Here is a 27,598-nt window from a genome sequence, read left to right as displayed (position 1 = left end):
GGATGGCAGCGCTTTTCTTTTGCCAATTTCAGTCACTGCCATTTGATCTTACATGTATTTCCATGGTCTCTCTGCTCTCTCCAGGATCAGGGTAGCAATAATATTGGCAGGAGGGATGAAGGAAATTCACTTCTCTCCTCGCAGACAATTTTTCTGGTTAGGGCTCTGTACAGAGAGAAAGATGAAGCAAACTCAGAGTGATAGACCTTCTGGAGTAACTTGGATTCAAAACAAGCACATACATATGGTGCCAGGGAAGCCAATCAGGCCTGGGCCAAGGATGAATGCTATCAGGCACACCGTCTCATCTCAGAAGAACGTTAACAGCTGATGAAGATGGCCTTAATGGAAAACAAGTGATGTCACAGAAACAAATATCAAATTCTGATTGGAGCCCATTGGGAATTCTAATATCATGCACAGGCATGGTCAGTGATCCAGAGCTCATATGAGACCCATACACTAATTCCAGGTATTCCCTCTGCTTCTCACCCTATCTCAAGCATTGGCAAAGACCTGCGTGCAAGTGCATAGTCTCTGCCCCCACAACTTGCAAAGTCAGAGAATCACATTCTTTTTTGGAAGGATTTTCCTGACTCCATCAGCTGAAACACAAGAGTTTGCCGAGGTCTCACAGCACTGCTCCTTCAACCATATCTGATGGTTTTCTCGTGATAATTGGGAAGACACTGTCAGCCCAACCCAGAGAGAAATTTTCCTTGGCCATGGAAACTGACCTGCTCCTGGGGCCCTTAAAAGAAGTCTCCCCACCCCAGTCAGGGCTGAGGCCGCTAGCATGGTAGGGTGCATGGGAACCTTGCCCTACTGCTTCCCTGCAGATAAACAGAGAACTTCATTCACCAACAGGGTCCAGCTGCCACCTTCCACCAGCACCAGACCCGACAAGACACACATTGCAGCTGCTCAGTGCTTCTGCTGCCAGCTGTGTGCCAGGCTGTGCCTCCCCCATGCGCAGCTGGCTGGGCTTCCGTGAGCATTTCTGAAACGTTTTTTTCACATCCTAGCGAAGACCCCCTGGCCACAGACAGTGCAGAGCAGGGTGAGGAGCAGAGAGCAAGGAGGGGCAGTCGCAAGTGAAATTGTGTTTTCTCTCCCTTGAAATCCCCCTAGGGCCCCTCCCACCCATTTTAAAGCCAGTCACCCAACAACTGTGGGTTGGTTTGTGCAGGGGGCAGGCAAGAAGGACTATGCCATTGGCCAGAGCAAAGCCAGTCGCTTGAGTGAAAAGAGCTCGGTGGGGAGGGTTCTGCACTAAGGAAAAGCGATGCCGTGGGATCCACTTAGATACTAAGATCAGAAGGGACCATTATGATCATCTAGTCCGACCTCCTGCACAACGCAAGCCACAGAATCTCACCCACCACTCCAGCAATAAACCTCTCACCTGTGTCTGAGCTACTGAAGTCCTCGAATCGTGGTTTAAAGATTTCAAGGAGCAGAGAATCCTCCAGCAAGTGACCCGTGCCCCACGCTGCAGAGGAAGGCGAAAAACCTCCAGGGCCTCTTCCAATCTGCCCTGGGGGAAAATTCCTTCCCGACCCCAAATATGGCGATCAGCTGAACCCTGAGCATATGGGCAAGATTCACCAGCCAGACACCCAGGAAAGAATTCCCTGTAGTAACTCAGATCCCACCCCATCTAACATCCCATCACAGGCCATTGGGCTTATTTACCATGAATAGTTAAAGATCAATTAATTACCTAAATCATGTTATCACAGAAGCAGGAGGGGATTTCCATAGCAAAGGGTTAGCAGCGGCCTCATGGGGCATGTCTGCGCTGCAATGAAAAACCTGCGGCAGCCAGAGCCCCCAAGTCAGCTGGTACGGGTCAGCCGCAGGTGTCTAACTGCAGTGTAGACACACCCAGAGTGTGTCTGGCAGGTCAGAGCAGCAGAAACAACGGCCTGCTTTGCACATGTGGAAATGGTGCTCTCCCAGTACTGTATCATTTAGCCTTTGGCTTCTTCCAGGGAATCCTAGCACCTGCAGGCATTGTAAAGCAGAGTAGCTACCCACTGTGGTCTTGTGCCTGGAGCCCAGCCAGCAGCCTCTGTGCTAAGAAACAACAATCTCCCCAGCACAGCCAAGCAGGGAGAGAGGATGCGTGAGGTGGATCTGCGGGAGCCGCATGGTAAGAAACTGCTTTGTCTATATGCCATCATCTCCTCTTGGGGAGCAGCAGCCAACTGTCCCTTGCCAAGCACAGGACAAGCGCTGAGCGCCGAGTTGCCTTCACGGATCCCTGCTCCAAGATGCAGCAAGTGATTGAATTTCAGAGCCTGGATCCTTAGCAGCTCTGGGATTCCTTTTCCCCATCTGCACTAAGCTACAGGTATGTTTCAGTGTCACGTGCCGGTCCCTAGAGCCCCTCCAGATTGAGTTACAGCCGCATCCTCTACAGAAGCAACCCTTGGAAGCCGCGCAGAAACCTTTACTAATGCAGAGGTTTGCGTAGTGGGGCTGCCCATGGGAAGCATACACCTGTACTCCACAGACTAGGGTGGCTACTCTTCTGTTCCTGAGAACAATTCATGTTTGATTTTGACGGCTAAAAGCCAACCATACATGGTTTGGATCCTGGCTAGCTCAAAGACCCTGGCCTGGTTCAGATCTCACTTGTGCTGGTTTCTCTCTGGTGTGTCTCCATTGCCCCCTGAGTCGCGTTGGTGTAAAGAAGACAGGCCCTGGCTCTCCCCCTAGGCATTGGCCAGGCAGTCGGGGCCATGTGGGACATTCTAAGGGCACAGCACTTAAAATCTGAACAGCAAAAGACAAAAAGAGACACATGGAAAATACAGTCCTACACCTTAACCTGCTGGAGACCTATCTGAAAGGGACCCTTACAAGGATCCCAGAAGTGGACTGTTAATTGGAGAGGAAATTGTTTCTTCTTTGAGAAATGTAAATAGTTTCTGTTAAGCTAATGCACGAGTTGAACAAAGCACAGATGCTCCTGCCAGCTATGTGGTCACAGAACTTCATAAGAGAGGGGTTATTGTGGACCCTATCATCTGACTGCTAATACTTCACCTTATATAGGACTTTTCATCTGCAGCTTCAAAGCACTTTAAAAAAGGGGTCTGAGTTTCATCATCTCTATTTTATGAGTAAAGAAAAGGCCCAGGGGAAGGAACGTACCCAAGGTCAAAGAGGGAATCAGTAGCAGAGGCAAGAACAGAACCCAGCTTTCCTGACCTAGTTGGGAATCCTCTCCACTGGGCTACTAACATATGTCTTCTAGACTACTATCCATAACCCATCTTGCCCAGCCCCCGCCTCCCCTCACCTGTGAATAGCACAACTGCCATACACCAAACTATACATCATAACCTTAACTTTGCCTTCATGGACGTGCCAGGTCCACAGCCCTCCCCGCCAAGCAGAGTTCAGGCTGTGACATGGGCTTTGATGCTTGGTGGGTGTGTGGACAGTGCATTTTGCCTCTAGCGGAGGAACAGAAATGAGGTTCACTTGCGGGTGGGAGGGTTAACGTTTCATCCCTTTGCTTTTGTTCAACACAAAGAACTGGTCTCGCATACATGACAAGAGGGTTTGGGGCAAAAGCCAATATTGTGATGGGGGGAACCATAGAAGGGCTGGATTCTGGTTGGGTAATTGACTGCTCATTGTTCTCCAGCTATAACAATGCGATTCTCCAAGCTGCTTCAGCACATGGAGGACTCCACCAGGATACCTGAACTTCTGTGCTCTGATGTCAAGCCTCCTGGGGTTGTGTTTTGGGGAAGCCCTCCCACCATGCTCCCAGAGCAGACTGCTTTTCCTTCTAATGTCTTCAGGGAGCTGCCTGGCAGGGCCCGTGACCCTCTAAAACTCGGCCCAGGCTTTGGGGTATTAAAGGTATTAAGCAGCTCTCCCCATCACAGAGCAACATAAAGGGCTACTGTGATGGTTCTCGGGGTACCCAGAACTGAGTCACCTTGTTACCCCCTGCGTCTAGGGAGAGGAAGCCTTGCTTGTGGTGACGGGGTGTCAGCTTCCGGACCCCACTAGCCTGTCAGCCACTCAAGCACTCTCCTCTGGGCTCTGCCAGCCCTAACTTTGCTCTGCAGGTTAACAACAGGTGCACCCCAGTCCCCGAGTCCCTTTGAAGTATTCTCCTGTGATAGCCAATCCCTGATACTGGCTACTCACAGAAATCTCAGATCCTCTGCCCCCAAAGGAGTAGCATGCCCGGGTTTACCAGTTTTACCATAAATCACTGCTCCTGCATCACACACAGCGCTTGTGAGCGCTTCTAAATAAACCTCCTTGGGTTCATTAAGAAAGAATAGAGCGCTAACAAGAAACAAGAGAGAGTGAGCGGTAGAAACAAATGGTTACAACACAAAACAACTCTCTAAAATGCAAACCTACGTCTCTATTAGATAAGAAAATTGACTATTAATCAAGTAAAATCCCTGTTCCCCAGAGTTCAGCCTATTGCAGAAGTGGCTGGCTTCACAGGAACCAGAATCCCTGCTCCCCAAGAAGTCTCCTCAGCCAAAGAATACTGAGTGACTTTCTGCACGCTTTGTTACACTGAACCAGGCTTTTGTCTTTATTCACAGGCAGGGAGCTTCTCTGCCTGTTGTAATGTTCCTTTTTGACATCCAAGTGGTTTAATTTATTTGCAGTTGTCTCTGATGGTTTGCCATTGATAGTCTTGGAATGAGTGGGAGGTGCAGAGCTTAGGAGAAGCTACAGAGCTAAGAGCTATAGGAGACTAAAGAAACTAATTTAGAGTTTTACTTAACTGACAAACTTACAACTAAGAACACAGACTAACAAACAAAAGGATAATAAACTAAGAACGAAGAAGCTTCCTTGACATGGTGGGCCACCCCTTTTACAGAGCTTGAACACCTGAGCCCTCCTATGTCCAAACTTAGTTTCCTCACCCACAAAATGTCAGGGTCCACTTACTCCACAGGCTGGTAGGTTTGTACGTATGGATGACATGTACGTACATCTTAACAACAATTAGCTCATTCTCACATTTGTTATTTCTGTCCTAACCAGTTATTTCGGTTATTTCCAGGTTCTTTGTGGTTTACCTGTTAGGTTTAAAAGAGGATATGTGGTATGAGCTGAGAAGTTTGACCTCCAAAAACCATCTCTGCCTCCAAGTTCATACATGGTTTTTGAAACAGGCTTCCCTGCAGGAGTGACTTATCTGCTGTGATCTGTGAAGTGATTTTATAGATTCCTGAGTTACTATTATAGAATCATAGAACATCAGGGTTGGAAGGGACCTGTCCCCCGTAGTTGCCCCAGATCCCTAAATGGCCCCCTTAAGGATTGAACTCACAACCCTGGATTTAGCAGGCCAATGCTCAAACCACTGAGCTATCTTCCCTGCTCCCCCTCCCAACATTCCTGGAATTCCTTAAATGGATGAGCATGATCCTGCTTGGAGGTCGGTATTCATGGCGACTGCAAGGTAAAAGGGACACTTTCCGCAAAACAAACAAACAGCTGCTAAGTAGAGGCGAATGTTTTTCTCCCTCTTACAGTCTGAGCCTGTGGAGCTGCTAAGCAGAACAGGAGCAGCTCCAGCAAGGAAAACAAAACCCTTCTACAAAGATGGGAAGTCATGGAGAATTCCTTGCAACCCCACCTGCCGATGCGACGAGCCTGATCTTGTTGTTCTTCATATTTCAGCTGGCAGAGATAACTATACAATGGCTGTAACACCAGCCACAATACAAACCACCTGGGGATAGACGAGCACTAAGGCTGGCAGAAAATAAACAGCAACTGGGAAATTCACAAGGGCATATCAAAGAGTACAGAACAAACTCAGAACCCCAAGAGGGAAAAGTAAAGAATGCAGGCCATGCTTGCAGGATAAGAGACTTTATCCTGGGAACCAGTGACACTGAAAAAGACTTGGATGGTTCCTGGTGAATAATCAACTGTACATGAGCTCCCAGTGAGATGCTGTGGCCTAAAGGACTAATGGGATCCTTGGATGTACAAAAAGGGGAGTCTCAGGAAGCAGTAGAGAGGTTATTTTACGTATACATTTGGTACTGGTGCCACCACTACTGAAATCCTGTGTCCAGTTCTAGTGTTCACAAGTCAAGAAAACAGTTGAAAAACTGGAGAGGGTTCCGAGAAGAGCCACAAGAATTATTAGGAAACATGCCATGTGGTGATTGAGCTCTGCACAGGGTCCACTCACCACTAGGGGACTCCTTCTGGCTGCTCTGGGGAATCAGTTCCTTCAAGGTCCGTGGGCCCCTTCCATAGGCACCGACTTCCCCTCTGCCCGGTGGGTGCTCGACCCCCCCCCAACCCCGCCCCTGCACTGCCATTGCCCCACCCCCATTCCACTCCTTCCCCACAGTCTCTGCCTTTTCCCACCCCAGCCCCGCCCCTTTCCTGCCCCCATTCCACCCCTTTCCCCCAAGTCCCCGCCCCTGCCCTGCCTCTTCTCTGCCTCCTCCCCTGAGCTTGCCACATTCCCACTCCTCCCCCTCCCTCCCGGAAAGTCCTAAGCACCGCCAAACAGCTGTTAGGCGGCAGGGCGGACGAAAAGCACTGGGAGGGAGGGGGAGGAGCGGGGACGCAGTGAGCTTAGGGCGGGGAGAAGGAGGCGAGGAGCAGGGAGCTTGGCTGCCGGTGGGTGCAGAGCACCCGCTAATTTTTCCCTGTGTGTGCTCCAGCCCCAGAGCACCCACGGAGTCGGCACCTATGCCCCTCTCTGCTGCTTATTGTACACTCTGTTGCCATGCTCTCTCTCTTGCCCCAGGCGCTGCAGCCTCTTCTTCATGACTTGGCGCCCCGGCCAGGTCACTATCCGTGCATCCCCCTTCCGGGATACCAAAGTCTCTCCTGACAAATGGGATCAGGCAGTCTTCCCATTCACTGCCCAGCCGGTGCCACTTCCTCAGCAGCTGGTAGGGGAACCTGGGTCCACCCTCTACTCCGGGTTCCAGCTCAGGGGCCCTCTAGTCAGCAGCCAAGGTCTGCATCCCTATTCCTTGCTACTTTTCTACCTTTCTGGCTTCCCCCCTCTCTGGTTTTGCCAACCTCCCAACTCCTCCTCCCAGAGAGTAACTGTGGGCTACCCTCTATAGTCCCAAACAAAAACACCTTCCTACTCCCAGGGAGTGACTTCAGCTTACTTCCCTACAGCCCACTTCTGCTCTCAACTCCTGGGCTTTCTAGGGGCCCCTCCTGTTCCCAACCAGCTGAGCCTCATTTAATCAATCCCTGCTCCTGGCTCCTCCTCCAGATAGAGCCAGGGCAGTTGATCAGCCCACCATAACTCCTTCAAGTCTTGTGTGGGGTGTTCTTCACAAGCTCATTCATAAGCTCTTTGAGACTAACAAAGAGAAGGTTAAGGGGTGACTTAATCAGTCTGTCAGTACGTGGGGAACAAATATTTTATAATGGGCTCTTCATTCCTGCAGACAAAGGTATAACAAGTTCCAGTGTCTGGAAGTTGAAGCTAGAAAATTCAGATTGGAAAGAAGATGCAAATTTTTAAGCAGCAGGGGTGATTAACCAGGGGTCATGGCGGATTCTCTCATCACTGGCAATTTTAAAAAAGAATGGATGTTTTCCTAACAGACCTGCTCTAGGAATTTTGGGGGGGCAGTTCTATGGGCCTGTGCTATACAGGAGGTCAGGTTATATCATCATAATGGTTTTTTCTGTCTTTATCATCTATGAAACTATGACGGCAGGGCAGGAGTAGTAGACAACAAGAGGAAGAGCAAAGAAACCTTTCTGATTCCAGTGCACGCAGTCATGCCCTCGCGCTTCTCTGATCGTGCAGCTGAGGAATCTCCTGCAGAGTTCAGCTCTCAAATCAACTTTCATTTTATAGGGAATGTTTCTAGTGGGGTGGTCACAAAGTAAAAAAACAAACAAACAAGCTATCAAAAAACCGTAAAATGCCCCAAGGTGTTACTTTTTCACATGATCTGAAAGGGAAAAATTTTTTTTAATTGTTTTGAAGTTTTCTGAGAGGTTTTTTGGAAATTTTCAACATTTCAGTTTTTTCCATTTTGCTGCTGAGAGCACTAAAAGGAACGACATCCAGGATTCCATTTTCTTTTTCACTTTTCATTTTTTCTTTTTTTGATTTTTCCTTTGGCCACTTTGCGGCTTTCTAAACATCACAACTTTAGAAACATGATCAGGAGCTAGACTCACAGAAGCTCATTTTACCTTTTGCAACTCAGTAATTCTTCCAAAGTTGGAGACGTGTTGGAAGTCACAGAGTGGCAAAATGAAACACGACGAAAAGAAAAAGTGAAAGAAAAACCCAAATTCTGATCAGTCTTTCAGTGGAAAAAAAAAATACAGGGAAAAAAGAAGAGGTGAAAGGGGAAGACGTACCCACAAAAATGAAGTTTTGAAATTGAGTTTCAACAAAAAAAATTGAAATTTTTTAATAAACAAAAGCTTTTGGAGGAAGCTTTCAGTTTAGAAAAAAGCCTTTTTTGTCAAAAAAAGTTTTGAACTAAAAATTTCAACCAGCTCTAGTTTCTCACCTCTCATGGTTGTGAAGAAAACCTTGAAAACATGGACAGAAGGTCACTGATATACATGATGCCGCCTTCAGGAAAGCCTGAAGCTCAGAGCAGCGTGAACTGCTCCAGTCACCTCATACGCAAATACCTGGAATGTAACAGCTAATTCTGCTATTGCTGTACTGCGTGCACCGTTTATTTTCGTATTTTAAATGAAACTATGGAGATTTCTAATTAACTAACAGAGCTGCCACAAAATCTCCAGCCTCCTACACCAGGATGTCAGAGAATTCAGTGGCCTTGCTGGAGATTTTCAGTGCAGATTGCCGAGGGCCTGTGGTTGACTATCCCAATATCTTGCTTTTCTATCTTGTACCTGGGGCTATTTCCACAGTCTCTGGTGACTCTCATACACAGGAGCAGCCACAGCCAGAACTCTTTGCAGGCTGCTAATTATGATCATTAATGGTTTATATTCTGGTAGCACCCAAGGTCCCAGTGGTGGACAGGGTCCTGTTGTGCTGGATGCTATACAAACACAGAGGCAGAGAGAGGCCCTGAGCCAGAAAGCTTGGTTCTCCCACCTGTCGGTTACCATGGATTCGTGACGGAGCTGAGCACACTCAAGGCACCAGCAGCATTCTGCTCTCTGAGCCACGCAGCTTAAACCAGCCAGCCTCAGCTGCTTGTCGCTGTCCAGAAATCACTCCACAGTTCTGCGTGTGCGTGACTCACAACAGAGTCCAGATCCCTGCTCCAGAGCCGCACTGGCCTGGCAGCAGCTCTAAAGTGCCCTGGAGCCTAGCAACTATGGCACCCACCAAGTGAAGATTTGCGTCCATTACATAATCCCACTGAAACGTTAATAGCATGGCCCAGACTCCTAACTGCAACCTGTAAACCCGCGTCCTTACCTCTAAAGCAATGGTGATCAAACTTTCCCAGTCACACCTCCCCCCCTTGCCAGTAACACCCCCCATTACGGCACAGCCAAGGCTTCCTCAGCAGCGGAGCTTGGGCTGAAGGCAGAGCTGGCCTGGGGGTGGCACAGGGGGCAGAGCAGAGCTGTGGCAGGGATCAAAGCTGGTCTGAGGGCAGACAGGGAATGAGGGCGGAGCTGGGCCTGGAAGCGGAGCAGGACTGGGAGCTGAATGGGGTTGGTGCAGAGCTGGAAGCATGGCGCTCCCTCCCCATCCCCCATGGGGGCTGGCCTGGCCTGGCTCCGGCCCTGCTGCACACACACATACACCCCGTTCCTCTGCACCCCCTTGGGGGGCACACCCCAGAGTTTGGGGGGGCACTGCTGTGAAGTGTCCTCTCCTGCCCGGACCTGGTGTTGCAAGGAACTTTGCCTCTCACACCCCTTCCAATGGCCTCTTTCTCAGCTGTGATTACAAGTCCCAGAGGCCTCTTCTCTGCACTCACTGGGTCTTCTGTATCCCAGCCCTCCGGCCAAGCCAAACAAAAGTTCAGTCCCCTGCCAGAGTTCAGCTCTACCAATGGTCCTTCATCCCTCCTGGGCTCAACTCTAAGGGGTCCTTTGCCCCTCCTGCACTTGACGTCAGTTCTTTCCCTTGTCAGGGTACTGACCCCCCGAGGCTTTTCACTGCTGCTGGGAATCTAAGTACCACCTACACTGCCTTTCTGCCCCTTGCAGATTTCTCCCTCCCTGGTCCGCACAGACCCTAGCTCAGGACGGGGCTCCTGTCCAGTATAGGGCCCTACCCCGGCAGCTCTGCTTTCTGGCCACACCAGTCCCAACTACTAGACCTTCCTCTAGGAATTCTCCACAGCTCCTCCTTCCTGCATCTCTCCCCTCAGCTCCTTATACAGCCTGGCTCTGTCCAGGAGGCAATCGGTTAGTCAGGTCCCGGGGCAGCGGATAACTAACTAGGTTCTTTCCCTTGCTTTGCAGGTGATGGAAGTTAAGCCCCATCACAGCACCATGTAGATCAGGTGGCTCCACGATTGGGTACTTAGCGCTGCAAGCAGGCCCCCATGAAGGGAGGGGGGAGAAGGACAGAGGATCAGGGCGGTGGGGGGGTTGTCAGGATCCATGAGAGCAAATGGGGTGGGGGAATGCCAGGATCTGAGAGAGCAAGGAGGGGCCATGGGGATCTAGGAGGCCAATGGGGGTGGGGGAGGCGTTAGGATTCAGGAGAGGAAGTGGAGGTACAGAGATCCAGGACAGCGACAGATGGGGTGTCAGGACGAAGGAGAACAAGGGGGGGAGGGGACATTAACAACCAGGAGAGCAGGGGCAGAGCTTTCATTTTTCTCCATTTTCCATCCCAAATCCTTCCCCACTCTCCTCCAGTTCTGTCCTGCCACCCCGAAACATGGACCTACTGGTGCCCAGCACGCTATAATTATCTTCCCTCCCCTCCACACACCGTTCATGTAATTTTGCTCCCCAAACCGGTATTGATGCCTCCCACTGATACTAACCACTGATACAGTGTCAGAACAAATGAGGGCAAAGACGCATTCCTGGGATTTGGACGGGAAGACAGGCACACCAATATTAGTGTCCTGGAAGAGGCAAAGACCACCAGCACCGAGGCAATGATCATCTGTCAGCAATTCCACTGGATTGGTCATGTTGTCCGGACGCCAGACCATCGCCTCCCAAAACAGGTCCTGTTCTCTCAGCTGAAAGAAGGGTACCGTAACGTGGGTGGACTACAGAAGCGTTATAAGGACTTACCGAAGGACAACCTAAAAAAGTGTAATATTGACATTGACACTTGGAAGACACCTGCCCAAGATCGCTTAAAATGGAGTGAAATCCTATGTGATGGTCCCCTCCCTTTTGAACTTGCTTGCTGACTAGCTGAAGAAGACAAGAGGCGCAGAAGGAAGGAGAGACTGACTTCCAGTCATGGTCACCAGCCTCCTGCTGAGCCTGAAAACATCTACCCGCATTGCAATAGAACTTGTGGTTCAAGGATTAGCCTTATTAGCCACCTGAGGATCCAAAACTCCCAAGGAAGATGATCACACTCGGTAACGAGAGTGATCGCCCATCAGGATCAATTAGCTAGGTTTTAACATGCCATATTGATTTTGTACAGTGCTATTTTTTAATCAAAATGGAGTCGGTACTAAGCCTTACAGAAGTCCAAACATACTTGAGAAACTCAGTTACCTTTAGTAATCAGACATAATCATGTTAAAGAACAATATCAAGTTTGTTTGACAAGACCTGTTTTCTGGGAAACCATGCTGACTCGCATCCAATGTGTTTCTATCTTTTAACTCTTAATAGCTCATATCAGTGGTTCTCAACCGGGGTATACGTAGCCCTGGGGGTACGCTGAGGTCTTCCAGGGGGTACATCAACTCATCTAGAGATTTGCCTAGCTTTGCAACAGGCTACGTAAACAGCACTAGTGAAGTCAGTACAAACTAAAATTTCATGCAGACAATGACTTGTTTTTACTGCTCTATGTTCACTGAAATGCAAGTACAATATTTATATTCCAATCAATTTATTTTATAATTATATGGTAAAAGTGAGAAAGTCAGCCATTTTTCAGAAATAGTGTGGCTGAGACACTTCTGTATTTTTATGTCTGATTTTGTAAGCAAGTACTTTTTAAGTGAGGTGGAACTTGGGGGTCCGCAAGACAAATCAGACTGTTGAAAGGGGTACAGAAGTCTGGAAAGGTTGAGACCCTCTGGCTCATATCAGCAGTCACTTTATTTTGCCCAATATTGATGTCAGGGAGACAGCCTTAAAGTCGCTGACATTCCGAGAGTAAATTGAGAATTTTACAGTAGTCTGACTAAATTAGCCTAATTAATATGCTATTAATCCTGCAGGGCGGAGTCTCCTTCTCTCACACACACCCTAACCCCTCTCCCCAAAAAGCAGTGTAGTATTCCCAACTCCTTAACATTTCACAGCAGAGTCTAAGGCCTGATAAACTACACGTCTAGGTCGACCTAGCTGTGGAAGAGTCTTCACTTAAATTTGGCTCCCGGCAAAATAAGTGCCTCTTATGCCCAGAGTCACTGTCAATATCATCAGGTGGAGGCAGGATCCGTGCAAACGGCGTGACTTAGGCGGTTGTTGCTGGCCCAGAGGCAGTACAATGGGTACAATACAAGTGCTCGGGGTGAGGCTGCCCAGCGCCGACACGAGAAGCCAAGCAGGCGCGCACACCCCGCACCCGGCAGCGCGGTACCTGCCGAGGCGAGTTAGGTCCCACCTCACTGGGTGGCGCAGACCCGGCCAGAGTAGCCCGCCTTGGGGAGCTGGGTCCGGGCGGTTTCACCAGCTGCTGGTACCGCCGACGGCTTCCCCGGCTGCGTTCAGCCCGCACACGAGGGCGCGCACCAGCAGCCGGCTCAGACCCAGAGCCCGGCGGACGAGGGGCCGCTGTGCGGGGCTTGGACTCGCCCGCCGAGGCCGCCAGGGGCAGAGTTCAAGCGCCGGCAGGGCCGGTCCGGCCGCCCGCGAGCGGCGCTGAGCCTGGCCCCGCGGGGCCCCTCTGCGCAGCGCCGAGCCCGGAGCCGGGCGCCCGGAGCCAGCCACGCGGGGAACGCCGCTTCCCCGGAGCCTCCCACCCCTGCCCGCCCGGAGCGGGGAGCCCCCGGCTGGGCTGGAGCCGACGAGCCCGAGGCGAGCCCCGCGCCGCGCCCGCCGGGCGGCTCCGCGAGGAGCAGAAACCGGAGCAGCGCGCTGCGGCTCCGCTCCGGCGCCGAGGAAACGAGCCTCCGGCGGCGGGCTCGCCCCGACAAGCTTCGCAGAGCTGCCGGGGGAGGGCAGCGAGGCTGGGCTGGGGGGGCCCCGCTTACCTTGGAGCGCGTCCCGCAGCGCGAAGTCGGGGTCCAGGCGCCGAGCTCCCAACTTCCACGGGGAGTTTTTTTTCCTTCTTTTTTTGCATCACATCCCCCTTCCGGCTGCCGGGGCGGGAGGGGGCTGCGAGGATCCGCTCTTAAAGCAACAGCGCTGCCGCTGGCTGGAGCTCGGCGGGCTGGGGGGTCACACAGGCAAAGGCGAGAATCCCTGCTTCCTGCCCGGCGGGGGGGGACCGACCTGCCGGGGATTTGACAGCTGCTGCGGGCTGGACCCTTGTGTTGGACACCGGGGCCGCTGCGGGAGTGGGTGCCAGGACCCAGCTCTGCAGGGGCTGGCTGGTCGGTTATGCCCCCTGTAGAGGTAGGGTGACCAGATGTCCCGATTTTATAGGGAGAGTCCCGCTTTGGGGGGACTTTTTCTTATATGGGCTTCTATTACCCCCCTCCCCATCCGGATTTTTCACATTTGCTGTCTGGTCACCCTGTGTAAAGGCTGAACTGGAGGGCTGGTCCCTTGGAATGCTCCGTACCGGTGATGTGGGAGTATTGCCTCCTAGCCCACTTAGCTACAGGTTCCTTTGTGTGATCTTCTGCCCCCTCTCGGGGATAGGAGCTGCCTGTTAACCTTCAAGTCGCTACACTAAAAAGTTAGGTCAACCCAGCTAAATTGCCCGTGGGTGTGAAAAATCACACCCCTGAGCAACGTAGTTGGAATCATAGAATATCAGGGTTGGAAGGGACCTCTGGAGGTCATCTAGTCCAACCCCCCGTTAACCAAACTCCCAGGGTGGACAGCACAAGATCCATGGAAGAATTCTTCTGGTGATCTGGCTATCGCCTTTTAGGGAGGTGGATTTACTACACCAAGGGGAGAAACCCTCCCATCATCGTAGTAAGTGTCTACACTGCCAAGTTGCAACTGTGCTGCTGTAGTGGTCTAAGCGTAGACATCAGACATCCACCACTACTCCTGGTGCCTGTGTCCACAGAGCAGCAGTGGTGGGCTGGCTCGCAGGGTATGTAGAGGACACGAAGCTGTGGGGGTGCGGGCAGGGAGTTGCCAGCAGTCTGGAGGATAGAGCTAAAGTTCAGAGGGATCTTGCTAAATTGGAGAACTGGGCTATAGACAACACAACGAAATTCAACGAAGACAAATGTCAGGTGCTACACTTAGGGAAGAAAAAGCAAATGTACAAATACAGAATGGGGGAGAACTGGCTTGGCAGCAGCACTTCTGAGAAGGCTCTGGGAGCGGTGGTGGATCACAACCTCAACATGAGTCAGCAACGCAATGCTGTTGCAAAAAAAGCAAATGCAAGTTTAGGTTCCTTTAACAGAGGCATAGCTTGCAAGTCACAGGAGGTGATAGTACCGCTCTACTAGGCACTGGTTAGGCCTCAGCTGGAGTACTGTGTCCAATTTTGGTCACGAATGGATAGAAAGGATGTAGAGAAACTGGAAAGGATCCAGAGGCTAGCAACAAAGATGATCACAGGGATGGAATGCATGCCATACGAGCAAAGGCTGAAGGAACTGGGTATGTTTCATTTGGAAAAGAGGAGATTAATGGGGGGGCCATGATAGCAGTCTTCAAATACTTGAAAGGCTGACATAAAAAAGATGGAGAAAAATTCCTCTCTTGTCACAGAGGGCAGGACAAGAGACAATGGGTTCAAACTACAGCATAGAAGATTTAGATTAAATCTCAAGAAAATCCTAGCTGTAAGAACAGTCGGACAATGCAACAGACTGCCAAGGGAGGTTGTAGAAGCTCCTTCATTGGAGGTTTTCATAAGGAGGCTGGAGCCACCTGTCTTGGAGGGTTTAGACACAACAAATTGTGCATCTTGGCAGGGGGTTAGACTAGACCCTTGCAGTCCCTTCTAGCCTTATGATTCTATGAATGTGCCAGCAGCTTGGCACATTAACTGAAGTTAACTTTCACTTTAATTCAAACACAGCCCTGGGTTGGTTTCGATTAAAAGTAAAACAAGTTTATTAACAAAAGAAGACAGGGTTTTAAGTTGAGTTCAAGTATAAAAGAATTAGAAATGGTTACACGTGAATAAAAGTGAAAACTGTATTCTAGAGGCAAAGTCTTAAGAAAACAAGCTACAACCTTTGTTCAAAGTAGTTTCCTTACCAATCTACCTTCCAGCAAGGTAGCTGACCACCCTTCTGGTCAGGATCTCCCACAAAGTCTAAAAAACTTGCCTCCTTTGTCTTCTTAAATGAAAGATAACTTGGTATTCTCTTCCCCTCTCTTTATAGTCCAATGAATCTTTGAAAGGGATCCTTCTGAAGGTTACCCGCAAAGTTCATTCAAGGTTTGAGGAAGGTGACATGGAGTCTCCTAGTAAAGGACGTTTCATGCTGGCTTCCTCCCCTGCTGGTGTTTGCTAAAATGCAAATTGATCTGTTTCCTGCAATCTCCTCCCCCTGCTGTCTTGATGGTCCTGTTTACCTTCTATGTAATTTTCATTCTCATTGTCTTTTACCGTCTCATTCCAGATGGCAGAACCGCATTCCTTTGTCTCACGTGGAGTAGCATTAGCCTTGCCTGGCAGACACACTGATAACGTAATTTCCAACACGTTTGTGTAGCCATCTCCCCTCCTGAGTTCAGGGCTACCCCCTCTCAGCGGGCGAATGGCCATAGGTATGGGCAGAGCAGGAAAACAGTCTATAGCTTGCAGCCTCCTGGCTGAAGCAATCAATAGCTGTTTGGGCTCTGGCTCTCTGGGTGAGGCAGAGTATGGAAACAGTCTATAGCAAGGCCTTCTGGCCTCAGGTGAGTGGGCTGCCAACCCCAAGGGTGGAGTCAATGGTAGGGCGTAGGGGTGCTCCGTCGCTGCTGGGGTCAGCTCTTCAATCCAGTGGCCAGGCGACACTTTGGTTGCTCTCTGGGCTCTTCTGTCTCAGGCGGTCAGTGTGTGCCTTCACCCCTGGCGGTCAGTTGCAGGTTCTGCAGAGGACACAAAGACATTTGCCTCCTTCCCTGGTCCAGCCACAACTGAGCTGCAGGGTCCTGTTATACTTCCAGCCCCGCCTCTGCACTTCCTGCAAGGGGAGTCGGTTTGGCTGTGCCCACCAGGGGGCGTTAACCTCTTCAATACCAGAGGGAGGTCCTTCAGCCTCACTACAGTTTGTAATTTTTAATTTGTCTTCTGTACCCACACCACACTATAATATGAATGATCAGTATGTTGTGAGCTTCCTGTTGATATTGTACATGACACCTTTCAGATACAGGTTATGACATTAGTGAGTTGGGGTGCATTGAACTGGTCAAGCCAGCTGAAACTTGCTACCAGATACCAGTGAGCCTTCTGCCCTCTTGCCTTGATATGTTATTAGAGTCACAGGTAGAAACCTTCTAATTTCCAGACTAAATGTATTCATGGTTACGGCTACGTTTTAGTCATGGGTATTTTTAGTAAAAGTCATGGACAGGTCATTGGCAGTGAACAAAAATTCACGGCCCGTCACCTGTCCATGACTTGTAGTATATACCTCTGACTAACCTTGGGGGCAGAGGGTGGCCCGGGGGGCACTGCTGGTCCTGGGGTGGAGCAAGTGGCGGTGAGAGGCCCGGGACCCTGCTGGTGCTGGTGCACGTGGGGGAGGGGGAGAGAGAGGAGGTTGGCAGGGCTGTCAGGCTCCCTACCTGGCTCTGCGCCTCCCCAGAAGTGGCGATATCCCCCTCCCTTAGCTCCTAGGTGGAGGCGCAGCCAGGCAGCTCTGTGCGCAGCCATGCAGCTCTGCGTGTTGCCTCTGCCCTGAGCGCCAGCTCCACAGCTACCATTGGCTGGGAACCGCAGCCAGTGGGAGTTGCGGGGGTGATGCCTGCAGGAAGAGGCAGTGCGGAGAGTCCCCTGGCTACGCCTCCGCCTAGGAGCCGCTTCCGGGGAGCCCCCCCGAGGTAAGCGCCGCCCAGAGCCCTCACCGCCTCCCACGTCCCAACCCCCAGCCCTGAGCCCACACCCAAACTCCTGCTGCTGCTGGGGGAGGGGAGCGTGGTGCGCATGGCCCAGGGGCTGCCTGAGCAGAAGTCAAGGAGGTCCCTGAAAGTCACGGAATCCGTGAGTTCTGTGACCTCCGTGAAAACTTGCAGCCTTATTCATGGTCAGTTTAAATCAATTTGTTCTTGTGCTAACATGTCCTTTAGCTTAAATAGCTCTTCTCCCTCCCTGGTGTTAACCCACTCGGATGTATTTATAAAAAGCCATCATATCCCCTGTCAGCCTTCATTTTGCAAGTCAAAGTTTTCCAGTCTCCTCTTGTAAGGCAGGACTTCCATTCCCCGATCATCCTAAAAAATGCCCTTCTCTGCACCTATTCCAGTTTGCACACAATATTCCAGATGAGGTCTTACCAATCAATGTCTTATACAATGACACTAATGCTTCCTTCTCTCTACTGGAAATACCCCTTGCCTGATGCATTCTGCGATCACATTTGCCTTTTTTATGGCCGTATTACAGTGCTGGCTTATAGTCTCTTTCCTACTTCGTCACTTTCCCCTGATGAGCCCCCAGTTTATAGCTGATAGTGCATGTTATCCTATGTTCTGTTTACCTCTTTAATTCTTTCCTTCAAAATTTGTTCTTAAACCTTGTATAACATTGACAACAGATTAACAGATCTGTCGTTGTCCAGATCACTTTTTTCCCTATTCTTAAATAAAATATGTTTGCTATTCTCCATTCATACAGTACCACCCCCAATTTGATACATTTATTAAAAATCTTTGCTACCACACTAGCAATCTCATGCTATTTTTTTTTGTTATTCTGGGATGGAGATTATCTGGTCCCCCAGCCTGAGCACATTAAGCTCTTTGAGCTTTGTTTCCATCTCCATACACTAATTCCCATAAACTGTCCTGTCTTTGTGCCCATGTTCTACATTATCATCCTTACTGACAACTGAGGTGAAGCATTCATTTAGCTTTTAGTTACCTAGATTATCCTTACTCTCTATCCCATCCTCATGGCATAGCAGCCCCATGTTTTCTGTTCTTGCTCTTTTTATTTATATGGCTCAAGAACTTTTTACTATTTGTTTTAATTTCCTTTGCAAGCTTGACTTTTGGCAATTCTCACTTCATCCCTGCACTTTTTGACCTCCAATATTTAGCTTTCTTTGCTGATCAACCCCTTCTTCCATTCCTTGAAAACTTACTTTACTCCTAATACCCTTCTGGAGGTGGTTATTCATCCAGTTAGGTCTTTCCTCCTTACTTGGGATGCAACATTTATGTTGCATTCCATGCCCTTCTGCAAGGCCCAGTCCTCCCCTCTTCTCATGTGTCATGTGACCAGCCGTACCTCTTTCATATCCCTCCCCAGAGCTCAGTACTCCCAGCACTGACCGCTGTGAGATCCTTGCACAGCCCCTGGTGTGCTCTGTGGGTCTGAACTGTTCAGAATGGGTCTGGAGCATAACCTCCTTTGTGCAGGAACTTTTCTTACGTGTCAGCTGCAGCTTCCCCAGTGCAGTTCTGCTGGGTGGATACAAATGTCTCTGACACTTGGAATCAAAGAACCCTTTAGTCCTTCTGGAAGATGAGCTGTACACCCAATGAGCGAGAGCAGCACAGTAAACTACTACCTGGGATCTGTGTAGGCAGCAGCAAGGGGCACCAGAGAGATTAGGGTGCAACTGAAACTTTAGACCAATATGGAAAAAACCTCTGCCGGTTCACCACATATTGCAAATTTTGTGCATTACAGACAAATTTATTAGAGATGACATAGTTTGAAGAGCAAATTATAATGAAAACAGATCGTATGTTGCAACAGTCAGAGTTGTAACTCCCTGGATACAGTTCATGAGTGGCTATGAGCACCTCCGTGGAACTTTGGGTGTGCCTTCACGTGCCAATGGCTGTGAGAGCAAAGCATGAAGGGGCTGCTTGTCACTCGCAGAGCAGTGTGAGAGGTACTTTGAGCTAGAGGGTTAGGGGGACACAACGATTCCACAGTCGAGGTTGTACCATGGGGCATGTCGCACACTCCCATCCAGTAATTTGGGGAAACTAAACATCACCCCTAGGCACCTCTAAGATGCAATATTCCCCAGTTGCAAGCACTGAATCTGTACATAACTAAATAAACCTTTTATTAAAAGAAGAAAACATTAGTTTGGGAAAACGTTACAAGTGTCTCACAGTACGCTGGTCAGTGGCCTTTGCCTCAATTTCCCACCTTATGGTGTGAAAGTCCACTGGATAAATGTCTCTTTAACATGCCACACCCCTTGTCACTCTAGCACGCCCGACTCACGATTTTTTGTCCAAGCTCAACAACATCCCAGAGTCCAGGGATGTCTTGGGGTGGGTTCGCTTCGGTCACGGTGCAGCAACTCACCCCTGCAGCACCTCCTGCTGGTCTCTCAGGGAATTAGCTCTTCCAGCCTCCAGAGCGCCCTCTGCAGGCTGGTGTCTCGCTGCTGCTGGCCCCCACCCATGTCCCTCACAGTGCCCCTTTTACCCAGGGTGCTGCCCCCTGGCAGTATCCCACAGTTCTGGGTCTCCCCTCCCAGGGGAACCCCCACCCACTATCCCCACCTCATCTCAGTCTTTGGCTACTGCTAGTCACTATCGAGCCCCTGCAGACTGTAGTGTATAAGCCAATCATCACAGGCAAGGAGGGTTTGGACCTGCTGCCTCTGCCTAACCATGGGCTGCCCCCTGCAACCCCAGTACCCTGTCTTAGGCCATCTGCCAGGCCTGCAGCCTGGGGCTTTTCCAGTCTGGAGCCTCCCAGCTCCTCTGGCCTTCCCCAGCCCTGCTTCACCTTAGGTACCCAGGTATGCTCCCCAGCAGCCAGGCCCATCTCCCTCCACAGCTAGAGAAGATTCTGTCTGCTCCTGGCACACTGCCCTCTTATAAGGGCCAGCTAAGCCCTGATTGGGGCATGGCCACAGCAGAGCCTGCTTCCCGCGATCAACCTGGGAACTGCTTGCTTCCAATATCAGCCCTCTCCCAGCCCTTCCAGGCAGGAGCGGGTGTCTATCCTGCTCCAGGAGGGAGAGAGCAGTCTGCTCGGGCTGCCCTGCTGGCTGGAGCTCTCGTTGCCTGGGCTGCTGCTGGCTGGAGTCTCCCTCCCTGGACTACTGCTGCTGCTGTTGCTCAGGGATGGGGGGAGACTTGCTGGCCACCCTCACCCCTCTCCGGCCTCTGGAGGGAGAAGCCAGAACCCCACCGCCACCACCACCTATGGGTCCCTCCTGCCTGGCTGGCCGCTGGCTGCTGCGTCGGAACCGCTGCTGCCGTGGAGGAGGAGGAAGAGGAGGACTCCTGCAGGGGGACTTTGTGGAGGGGGTTTATTTACGACCTGGGTGACTTTAACATCCCTGCTCCTGGGGTGGTAGCAACTCTTGTTGTTGCGGGGAGCACGGAGGAGAGGCGCAGAGCCCTCGTCCATCTACTCCCCCCCCCACCGTTGCAGCCGCCCACTCCACCGCCCCGCTTACCATCTGGACCTCCCGTGGAGGAGAGGGCGGCAAGACCCTTGCCAGCTGAGGGAGAGGGCCCACCCCAGGGCCCCCCGTTGTCCCGCCCTTGCTGCCCCGAGCCCTGGAATGATCGCCCTTGCCCCCTGGCCCTGCCCCTTCTGACCGGCCCTCCATCTGCACCTCGGAGGGCTGGGCACTCGTCCGGGGGAAGCACGGCGCCCGTAACACACGGGCTCGATCCCTCCCCTCCGACGAGGGAGACGAGGCCCCCCGAAAGATGCTGCGGGGGGCTGACGCTGTTACACCTTCCGCCGCGCCCCTGGATGGAGCCCAGCAGGAGGCACAGGCCCTGGAAGCCATGGCAGCAGACGGAGGCCATCCTGCCCCCCTTGTCCAGTCCCCACCTGAAGAGGCCTCCGCAAGGGTCCCCCCGGCCCCTGTGCCACCTGTGCCCCCACCGCTGCCAATGCCGGGCCAATCGCTGCCCCGGTTTCTGGCGGGGAGGACTCTGGGGCCGCGGGGACTGATTTTTTACGTCTGTTTTTGAGGAGATCGAGGCCCTGGGTCTGACCCCAGTCACCCAGGGGGAGGACGACGCCCCGCCAGCAGGCCTCGATCTGGGCGGAGGCTTAATCCCGCCGCCCCCTCCTGCTCCCTGCCCCTCACCCCAATCCGTCGCTCCCGCTCTAGTCCTTGGGGCGCCCCTGGCTCTACCAGGCTGCCTGGCCGTGGACGGCACCTCGTCTGAGGCCGCCGAGCCCCTCGGGGAGGCAGCTGATGCCCAGCAGCCGGGCCCCGAACCTGTGGGCGCACCCTCCACCACCAAGACGGGGCAGTTAGCCTCCCCTCCAGAGAGGGGTGCCACTGAAGACCCCAGCAAGCCTGACGCTGTGGCTGCGGGCAACGAGCTCGTAGTGACGCCCGTGCCCGGCGTCGGCGAAAGCCCCCCTCCTGCCCGGAGCCCTGGTCAGAGGAGCCGCACTCAAGCAGCTCGGCTACTGGGGGCTGAAATCCGAGCTCTGTCCCTGCTCCTGTCCGAATCCCCACCCCTGCTCCTGCTTATGCCCCTGCTCCTACCCCGGCCCTAGCCTCAGTCCCTGCTCCCGCTTCGGTCCCTACCTTACATCCCGCTCCTGCCCCTTCTCCAGTCCCTGTTCCCGATTCTGTTCCTGCCTCTGATCTCACTCCTGGCCCTGCTCCTGCCCCCAAAGCACCAATTTGCCCCTCTCCCCTCCACCTCCCATGCTGTTGCCACCCCCGAGGTTGTCTCGTTCCCTCTGTCTATGGACAACTCTCGGGGCGGTTTTCGTGTCCCCTCTTCCCAACATTATAGGGGCTGCACTATTCCCTCCGTCGCCCCCTCCCATGCTGGGGATGGGGACGGGCTGCCCAGCGCAACTGTGCCGGGGCTCCACTCCTTCCTTGCCCCGTCTCCGCAGGCCGTGAAGATCTTCCAGGGGCCCCACCGGAGGACAGCAGCGGGTTGGCTGCCGCGTCCCCCTCTGCGATGATGGAAGAGTTGTGCTGTTTTCTACTGGACACCCGTGGCTCAAAGGGCAAGGTGCCGCTCGCCCTCCAGCGCTGGGGGGACTTCCATCGCATCCTCTGGGCCGTGAAGGCCCTTCTGGGGGAGGGGAGAGGGACCGGGAGGCAGGGCCTCATGGCCTACCGGCGGGCCCGCAAGTTCCGCAACTCCCTGATGACCTTTGGGGTCAAACATGGGTTGTTGCGGGGCCCGCTGGAGGCCATCAATACCCCTGCCCGTGAGGATTCACCCCAGCCCTCCCTATGAAGGACACTATCTTTGCTACGCTGAACACCAGGGGTTGTAGCATGGGTCTCCGCAGGTGCCAGGTGCTCTCCTTCCTTCGGGAGCAGGGGTTACTCTGTGATCTTCCTGCAGGAGACCCACACGGCTCCGGCTGTCGAAGCTAGCTGGCAGCTGGAGTGGGGGACGAGGTTTATTTTAGCCACCTCAGCGCCCACTCAGCTGGGGTGGCCACCCTGTTCTGCACCGAGCTACAGCCCGAGGTGCTGGGGGTAGCCAAGATCGTGCCAGGCCACCTGCTGCATGTCCGGGCCCGTTTGGAGGGGCTGATATTAAACCTGGTCAACATTTACGCCCCAAACGCAGGCCCGGAACAAGTGCGTTTCTACCGGCAGGTGTCTGTCTTCCTCGGCACCCTGGGTCCTCACGAGTGCCTAGTCCTGGGCGGGGACTTCAACACCACCCTCGAGGACCGGGACCGCTCAGGAGTCGAGACATCCCAGGCAGCCTCTGGCATCCTCGGGGAGATCATGGACCATCACTCATCGGTGGACGTCTGGCGCGACCACCACCCGGACGACGATGTCACCTTTACCTATGTCCGGGTGGAGGACGATCAGTCGCGCCACTCCTGGTTGGACCGCATTTATTTTTCATATTTCCATCTGGCATGAGCCTACGCCTCCGGCATCCGGCCCCGTTCTCGGATCACCACTTGGTGACCATGACAGCCTCTCTCAGTTCGGAGAGGCCGGGGCTGGCCTATTAGCATTTTAACAACAGCTTGCTGGAGGACATGTGCTTGTGGCGTCCTTCCGGGAGTTCTGGCTGGCCTGGCAGGGGCAGCGGCATGCCTTTCCCTCGGTGAGGCAGTGGTGGGATGTGGGGAAGGTGCGCGCACAGCTCTTCTGCTGCGACTACACCCGGGGCGCCACCTGGCGGAGGGATGCGGTGATAGGGCAGTTGGAGCAGGAGCTTTTAGAGCTAGAGAGGCATCTCGCCTCCGGCCCCGAGGATCCACCCCTCCGCGCAGCGTACCGGGAGAAGCGGGAGGAGCTCCGGGCCCTGGAGGACCATCGAGCCCGGGGCGCTCTGGTTCGATCCCGCATCCGTCTCCTTCGGGAGATGAATCGCGTGTCCCGCTTCTTCTACATCCTGGAGAAAAGGAGGGGGGCCAAAAAGCATGTCACCTGCCTCCTGACGGAGGACGGGACCCCCCTCACGGATCCCGAGGAGATGCGTGGAAGGGCCAGGGCCTTCTACGCTAACCTTTTCTCCCCGGATTCGACCAACGCCGATGCCCGCAGGGTGCTCTGGACCGAACTCCCGACGGTCAGCGCGGGTGACCAAGACCGGCTGGAGCTGCCTCTCTCTCTGGCCGAGCTCTCGGAAGCCCTCCATCGCATGCCCACTAATAAATCTCCGGGCATGGACCGGCTGACCGTGGAGTTCTACCGCATGTTCTGGGACGTCCTTGGCCTGGACCTTGTCATTGTCTGGGCCGAGTCCTTGCAAAGCAGGGTCCTCCCTCTCTCGTGCAAGCAAGCTGTGCTCGCCTTATTGCCGAAGAAGGGGGACCTCCGCGACCTACGGAATTGGCGTCCCGTCTCGCTCCTCAGCATGGACTACAAGGTTGTAGCAAAGGCCATCTCGCTGCGGCTGGGGTCCGTGCTGGCAGACATGGTCCATCCCGACCAGACCTACACTGTCCTGGGCCAGATCATCTTTGACAACTTGTATTTGGTCCGGGACCTCTTGGAGCTGGGGCGTAGGGATGGTCTGTTGTTCACCCTCCTGTCTCTGGACCAGGAGAAGGCGTTCGACAGGGTGGACCACGGGTATCTCCTGGGCACACTGCGGGCATTTGGCCTCAGGCCCCAGTTTGTGGGCTTTCTCCAGGTGCTGTACACTGACGCGGAGTGTCCGGTCAGGCTCAACTGGACCCTGAACAAGCCGGTCAGCTTCGGGCGGGGAGTACAGCAGGGGTGCCCCCTTTAGGGCCAGCTGTATGCTCTGGCGATCGAGCCCTTCCTCCATCTCCTCCGCGGGAGGTTGACGGGGTTGGCGCTTCGGGAGCTGGAGCTGCAGCTGGTCCTGTCGGCGTACGCCAACAATGTGCTCCTCGTGGTCCAGGACCCGGACGACCTGGTGCGGGTGAAGGCCTGCCAGGCCGTTTACTTGGCGGCCTCCTCCACCCAGGTCAACTGGGTCAAGAGCTCTGGCCTGGTGGTCGGGGACGGGTGGCAGGCAAGCTCCCTCCCACCCGCGCTTCAAGCCATCCGGTGGAGCGCGGGTCCGCTGCTCTATCTTGGCATTTATCTATCCGCCACGCATCCTTCTCAGCCAGAGAACTGGCAGGATTTGGAGGCCAGGGTGGGTGAGCGGCTGCAGAGATGGACAAGACTGTTCCGGTGTCTCTCCCTGCGAGGGAGGGCGCTGGTGCTGAACCAACTGGTCCTGTCCATGCTCTGGCACCGACTCAACACCCTGAGCCCGGCCCGAGGATCTTGGCCAGGCTCCAGAGGATGGCTCTGGAGTTCTTCTGGCTGGGGCTGCACTGGGTCTCTGCAGGGGCTCTGAGTCTTACCCTGGAGGAGGGAGGACAGGGCCTGGTTTGCTTGCGCAGCCAGGTCCATGTCTTCCGCCTCCAGGCCCTGCAGAGGCTACTTTACAGTGCAGGTAGTCTGGTGTGGAGCACATTGGCACATGCCTTCCTCCGCCGCCTCCGAGGGCTCCGATATGATAGGCAGCTCTTTTTTCTCCATCCGAGAGGCCTTCCGCGAGACCTCTCCGAGCTGCCAGTCTTCTACCAGGACCTCCTCTGGACCTGGAAGCTTTTTTTGGCGACCAGGTCATTTGTGGCCACCGAGGGAGCGGGCCTCCTCGCGGAGCCCCTGCTACACAACCTCGATCTCCGTGTGCAGGTGGCGGAGTCCCCCTCGGTGTGTCGGAGGTTGGTCCTGGCAGAAACCACCAGAATCGGAGACCTCCTAAACTACGACAGGGGGGATTGGGTGGAGCCCCGTGTGCTCGGACGACGCATGGGGCTTTCCACCCTTCCGACCCTTAGGCGCGTACTCCAGGAGGTGAAGGCCGCCTTGTCACCTGATTCTCTCGTTTTCCTGTGGCGAGCCCTGCGAGAGGGCGCTCCCCACTCACCCCTGGCCCTCCAGACATTTTTCTTCAGCCCCTGTTCTGCGAGTCTCCCCTCCCCCCCCCCCCGGCCTCCCCGCTCCCACACTCTGAGCCAGCTGCATACCCTGCAGCCAGTCTGGTTTCCAACCGCACCCAGAAACCATCTATACACACTTGTGCTCCACACACTGTACTTCCTCACCCTCGCATCCCGCCCCAACACCAAATGGCGAGACTATCTTCCACCTAAAGAGGGTGAGGAGCCCCAGTGGGCCAGCCTTTATTCCATCTTGGTCCCACGGCTGGCCGGGGACATCGGTTGGCTGCTCCTTCGTGGAGCCGTGAGCACGGGCATGCACCTGGACCTGCCCCTTTTGCGGCGTGAGAGAGAACCTGGCGCACGCCTATCTTGAATGTGCCACGTTGCAGCCCCTATTCCTGCTCCTCCAGAACCTCTTGTTGAGGTTCTGGCTGCACTTCTCTCCGCACTTGTTCTTCTTTGCACACCCTATCCGTGGCCCCATGAAGTCGCGAGACCTCCTCGTCAATCTCCTCCTGGCCCTGGCCAAAGTTTCCATCTATAATACCAGGAGGAGGATGTTGGACGGGGGGGTGCTCTGCGACTGCGGGGCCTATTTCCGTTCCTCCCTAGTTTCACGCATCCTGGCAGAGTTCCACTGGGCAGCGTCTGCTGGCTCCCGTGACAGCTTTGAGGAGCAATGGGCGCTGTCTGGAGCTCTCTGCTCGGTGTCCCCATCCAGTATCCTCGTTTTGAACCTATGACCTTCACTCCGACCCCTGTTTTTCATTAGTTGTCCCCCATATTTAGTTGGTCCCTGGGTCCAGTGGTCCCTCCCGCTAGGCTGGGGGAGGGGCCTTTAGAAGTGGGCGGGCTGGTGCCCGCCCACCTCTCGGGTTTTCCAATAAGACCCCGCTTCAGCCTCCTGCCGCCGAGGGACAAGGGCACCTGAGTGATGCCTCCACCTTTGCTCACCGATGTCCCGGAGGTCTGCCGCAGTCTCTGCTGCTCTTATGGTCCCTGCCACCACTGCTCACTGCTGCTGCTGAGCTTGCTGCTTACCACTGCCACCGACACTGCTGGCTCCAGCTGCAGTGCTGTGTCCTGAGGTTCCCCCACTTCGACCAGTTCTCAGCTCTTTGGTTCCCCACGAGCCAGTGACATCACTAATCTGCTGCTGCCTCTTCTGCACTTTTCCCTGCAACACTGTCTCCATAGCAAGGCTAAGGTTCAGCCCCCATAAGATCAGCTTATCTGTGACCTCCGCTCTAGTGACCACTGAGACAGAACCAGGATTCTTTGCTGAGGCTAGTCTGCTCTGTCTGTAAGCTCTGGAGGGAGAGGAACAAATGGATCCTACGACCCTGAGACCGGGGTTCCAGTGCGGGCCAGCTGAGGTCACTCAATTAGTGTGAACTGCAAAGAATGGGGCAGACAATCCCCATAAAGCTGGTGGATATTCCAATACTTAGATTTACCAAGACAGCATAAAACAGCTTCTTTATTACCTCACTGGTTATTCAAAATTCCAAACAACACAGTTCCCTAAAGTGATCCAGCCTCAGGCCTCATCCAGGTACCCATGTCAACTATGATGAAAATTTCTGTAAATTTTATTTCATCATATAAAAGAAAAGGTTCTACCAATCCCAAAGGATTGGACACGTCACTTCCCAGGGTATTGAATATTCCAGATCTTACCCAAATACAGCCAAGTCTTATTAACTAAACTAAACTTTATTAAAAAATAAAAGAGAGACAGTTTGGTTAAAAGATCAATGTACATTCAGACATGAGTTCAATTCATTTAGATTCAGATTCATAGCAAAGATGGTGAGCTTTGTACAGTAACTCCTCACTTAACGTTGTAGTCATGTTCCTGAAAAATGCGACTTTAAG

The 27,598-nt window shown here is 53.2% G+C and overlaps 1 protein-coding gene across 2 annotated transcripts in view; it reads right to left on the bottom strand.

Annotated features, from left to right (window-relative positions):
* The window catches only part of LOC102943007 (discoidin domain-containing receptor 2), a 151,230-nt gene extending 137,738 nt beyond the window's left edge, over positions 1-13,492 (bottom strand). For both annotated transcript variants that reach the window (XM_027832615.3, XM_043530733.1), the window contains exon 1: positions 13,314-13,492. The gene's annotated coding sequence lies outside the window, so the exon portion shown is untranslated. The remainder of the gene's footprint in view (positions 1-13,313) is intronic.
* Between the last annotated feature and the right edge of the window lie 14,106 nt (positions 13,493-27,598).

This window comes from Chelonia mydas, chromosome 16, assembly GCF_015237465.2.
Source record: "Chelonia mydas isolate rCheMyd1 chromosome 16, rCheMyd1.pri.v2, whole genome shotgun sequence".
Lineage (NCBI taxonomy): Eukaryota > Metazoa > Chordata > Testudines > Cheloniidae > Chelonia > Chelonia mydas.
Note: the sequence above shows the minus strand (reverse complement) of the source record. Positions and strands in the feature narration are given on the sequence as shown.